The sequence below is a fragment of the Pseudomyrmex gracilis genome, unplaced genomic scaffold, assembly GCF_002006095.1.
Source record: "Pseudomyrmex gracilis isolate BER0280 unplaced genomic scaffold, ASM200609v1 scaffold_1201, whole genome shotgun sequence".
In the NCBI taxonomy this organism is placed as follows: domain Eukaryota; kingdom Metazoa; phylum Arthropoda; class Insecta; order Hymenoptera; family Formicidae; genus Pseudomyrmex; species Pseudomyrmex gracilis.
Genome location: NW_018021785.1, coordinates 29,620 through 34,831, shown reverse-complemented (window position 1 = coordinate 34,831; position 5,212 = coordinate 29,620).

Below are 5,212 nucleotides of genomic sequence, written 5' to 3'. Positions count from 1 at the left end.
CGCCGCTCTCTCTCTCTCAAGCTCGATCTCTCAAATCCCGGACGAGCCCCCAAATTGTTACGCCCGCGGGGCGCGGAGCCGTTCTCGAGAGACGCCGATACTCGCGTACGCGGACGCGGCAATGACAAAGGCGCACTTTCTTATGAACACACTTTATTACGTTATAAATACAGCGTTAATTGCCCGTTACACTAATCGTCGAGACGCGCCGTGACAGCTCCGCGGTCGCGATTCTTCTATCTTCTTCTCTTCTTTTTTAACAAACCGTCGTCGCCCGGTAACCGACAGTCGCGCCGATCGCGCGCCGTTCACGCGGCTCCCGCGACACATACGCGGTGACCCCCGCGTAACAATATCATTGATTACATTTGTTAAATAAAATCCTGACATAAGATTATACTTGGTGCTACTTTTTGATATTAAAACTAAACCGCAAAACAAACTACGTTCAACCTCGGTCGTATTATAATTAAACCATGTTCAACTATAATAGAACCACGTTTAACCAACATCAAACCACGTTCAACCATAATTGAACTACAGTCAACCATAATTGAACCATAATCAAATCACAAACAAACCACGTTCAACCATAATTGAACCACGTTCAACTATATTCGAAATATAAACAAACCACGTTCAGCTATAACACTATGTTAAACCGCGTTAATTTATATAAACATATGCTATGGAGGAGAAAGATAGTAAATGTACAAAGTTGTTTTGTATAACATTTTATTGTTGTTTAGACTACCAAGTAAATATTGTAAATACATTTTGTAATGCACAATGTTTCACATGTTTTTCACATCGTAGACAATTCAATACATTCAGTTTATTTAAAGAAGCACTATCGTCGTAATCGGCATCCAATGTTTTAATCATTACTCTATGTCGTACGTCACTATCAAGAATATCAACTAGCCAGTTACATTTCTTGGGACAAACATAGACGAGTTTAACATAGACGAGTGAAGACGCGTCGTCATCATTTTATGCGGTGCCGCAAATAGCTGTTGTAATCAAATTCTTTGCTCTGCGGTATGCAACACTTCCATCCTTCCAACGCAGACCATGATGATACATCATCAGCCAAGAAACTGCTGATCTGTCGGATCTTGCGAATATACTCTACGGGAAGGGACTTTCAAAAATGTAATGCGAGAGAACAGTGCCTTTTTGCAATACCGCTACTTCTTTGACAATAAATCTTTTTCCGACTACTAATCCTTGCAGGTTTACAAACGTCGGCACAACCATGTTAACGTAATCGTGTGACCACCAAAAGACAAATGCTATCTATCGTAAAGTACTTTCGCTCTTAGACAAATTTCAGATTATAGAGGGGAGTTGCGCTGATGTTGCAGTTTATGTAATTTTGCGTACTACGTTGATTAACGGGTTGTATTCAATAACACGATCGTGCAAACTAAGACAATAGGCTGTAATATTTGCTGGTATATTTTCTTTGCAATCGAATTCAATTCGCACATCGACGGTTGCACTTTTGACCGCCTCGTTTTGACGCGAACAATCAATGACCACTAAAGCACCAAATTGCAGAAAATTGGAAATCGTGAGAACCGGTACGACAACACCACATCTGTAATACGCTTTACGGAAATGTGTGTATATATGGTACAGAACGGCATATTTTTTTCTATCAAACTCTAAATGCAAGGATAGAATTCGAAATTGAGATAAAGTTTTCCGTTGGTCACCTGACAGTGATCGAATCGCGTGACATTTGCTGACATATTGTTTTTTCGAGCAGTCTGTAGCGCAAATAAGACGTATCTCGATTTCTCAAGTTGTGTCGCCGTTTTTACGGCTCACGAGTGTTTAGTCGTGTTTTGTAATAATGGAAACTCATAGAGATCTCACGAGCGGAAACTCATGGTCAAATAACGTCCGCTTTCCAGAGTTTGTAGCAGCGAGAGCTTCGTGATATTATTCAATACTACATGTGGTATTCGCCATTGTATTTTAAATACTTTAATGTTTCCATCCAATGCCTCACGATCTACTTGAGCAATTGCTGTTATGCAGTTTTTGTCGTTGCGCGATCGTAATAAAATTAGTTCATGACGTGCATTGATAATCATACCCCTGTAGTCCTTGCAAAATTTTAATACCATGCTGTGGGTTACGCAGAAACTAAAGTAATTATTTACGTCCGTATGTTGTGTAATATCCCACAGCATTCTTCATGGCCATGCTGTTATGTGTTAGCGATACATAGGTGTTGATTGTGCTTGTTCTTTTAACGTTTCTATTACGATCAATCTTCATACCATTGAATTCATAGCGAATCTTATCGAACATAAACGCCACACATTTATTACCCAGAAATACTTCTTTTTCGTCTTTCGTCATTAACGTCATTTTTCCTTTGACGTACAGAAAGCTTTGACACGGTAAATTGTACAAGTCCTGCTGTTGTATAGGTATGCGTATCTCATCACTGTGTTCAAATGTGTTTACGTACGGATTGTACGTGTGAGTTTCAATCTTAACAATACCATCGTCAAAGATCGGCTCACCTCCAACGTTTAAAATGTCGCACATATTTTCAAAATTCTCGTACAATAAATCCCAACGATTATAAAAATTCACCGTTTGTCAAACTTAGCTTTTTCCGATTACGTCGTCGTCGTCGTAGTAGTAGTAGTAGTAGCAGGTGTTTGTAATGAAAATTTCGTATCTCGCGTTACTTGATCCGTCTCGTTTAGCACGAGCATGCCGCGTATTACAGCTGTCGTCGTCGCACGTGTAAGCTGACGGTTATTTCTTCTCCTCGAAAATGAAGCAATTGTCCGTTCTGAGTCACAATGCGTATTGTCAGATCCGTAATGCTCTGTACAATGATCGGAAGATCAATGATCTGTGCCGGTAGTTCCGAGATCTTATATCCTGGTGGTACGTTCGGTGAAACCTCATGCATCGTATGCACACACCGGTTGTTGCTGTACGCACCCGCATTCACGTTGCACTTTATGCGAATATTGTTCACGTTTATAATAGGAATCAGCACGTCTGATACGTACCATTGTAGCGGCTTTAAAATACGAGTTGATGAAGAACCTAACAACGATTCAATGGTGTCGAGTTTGGTAAAATTTATTTGATATGCGCAGTTTATTTTACTTTTAGTTGTATTAGTGTTTGCGCGTAATATTAATGCATGGATACTCTCATCCTCATCTTTGCTTTTTACAATACTTTGCATCATTGCATTTTGCAGATAATTGTTAACATCCCGCAATTCGTACGATATGTCAACAATTGAAATCTGCTTGTTATTTGCATCGTAATAAAACTTATTGTTCGACGAATTCACATTCGGTATCATATGATACGTTTCAAAATCTGTTAGTCCAAGCGTGTAATTACCGTCACTTAAATCAATGACGGGAAAGTAGTTGACTGGAAGGATGCTACTTTTGACGGTAAGTGTGAACGTCAGTGACATGTTGTCGAATGTGTAATGAAGTCAGATAGAGTATTATTTAAGTGAATATTGCTCATCAACCGCTTGAAGAAACCGCAAACATAATTGGTCACAATTGCTTTGATTGTAACGATGATAAGACGTACGGTTATATTCTAGTTTGTCTAGCATGTTCTAGATAACGCACCACTTTTTTCGGTGGTCGAAGATTGCCGAAACTGTCAAAATATATGACATGTTTTTCTCTCTTCGCATACGACACCCAGTGGGTACCTGGTCCATTTGTATCATCTAAATTGACGATACCACTTTCGTTTCGACGTACTACGTTCGGTAAGGTAATACGCATAAAAACATCACTAAAGAAAGATATGCGCATGCGCTTAGCTAGNTGTTCTAACTGCATATTTGTTGTTACATTTGTAGGTAATTTTAATGTCTTTTCAGCGTTTTATGTCTTCTTTGAAAGTTCCTGTCCGTACGGAATCAGATAAATTTCCCGACCTTCTATCACACGATTATGACGCTGCATTTCTTCTAGCTGTTGCTGCGCAGCTCTTGTATCATATACTGTTTTTGCAACTCCAGCCGCTTCACCAAAGAGTGCACCGAGAGCATCCACCAGTGGTAGGACCGGTACCAAACCACCGCGTTTAGCAATCGGAAGTATTCGCTTCCTTTTTGCTGACTTGCTTTTCTTTTTCAAATCCATGCCGAGTTTTGTCTTCGTTTTTATAGCCGCTCACACGGCGGTAGCAGCGGCTTTTTCACCAAGACACAAGTCTGCCGCTGCAATCGCGAGCCTTTGTAGCAAGTATCTTATCAGCCACGTGGCGAGCAGCGAGTTCGTTGCTTCTCGAATAAGCTATATTGTGTTCACGGCAAGCCGCGTCTAATAGATTAATTCTCCGATTGTCTCTAGCTAATCGTTTCTCTAAACGCGTTCCCGGGCTACAAAATTGGTAACCAGGAATATGTAATTTATCGGAAAGAGCGTTTATCACGCGATTTACCAATCCACGACTTGACATAGAGTGCAACATACGTTTGACATCAATGGTCTTCTGACGACTGAGTAGAAATACTCGACGCGTCACTATAAATAGGTGCTACTTTACTTATTGCAAGATAGTTGCAAAGAAACCATTCGCGCGGTTCGTGCGGCAACCGAAGGTAATCAAAGTAACTAATTTCGACAGCAAAACTCAACAAATGTCCGACAAAAAAATACGCAGACATAAAATAACGCTACCGGTTACTATACGCGGTATTGTGTGCGATCCTTCGAATTGTGGCAAGACAAACGTAGTGTTAAGCTTGCTTGAAAGTCCACACGGTGTACGCTCTGAGAACGTGTACGGGTATTCAAAGTCGGTGCAACAACCAAAATATGAATATCTAGAGAGAGAGTGCACTTTCATCAGTAGATGAAATCGGTTACTTTACCTTTTCTAATAATAGCGATGTGATTCCGCCGAACGAAGTATTTCCGAATTCTATTTTTATCTTTGATGACGTGGCATGTGACAAGCAAGATACGATACGAAAATATTTTGCAATGGGTCGTCACTCGAGTGTCGACTGTTTCTATTTCTGTCAGACGTACGCGAGGATACCAAAGCGTCTTATACGTGACAGGGCAAATCTACTAATTCTTTTTAAACAAGATGGTATTAATTTCAAACATGTGTACAACGATCACGTAAATACAGATATGTCATATGAGGATTTTTACACAGTTTGTCCGGAAAGTTCCCGGAC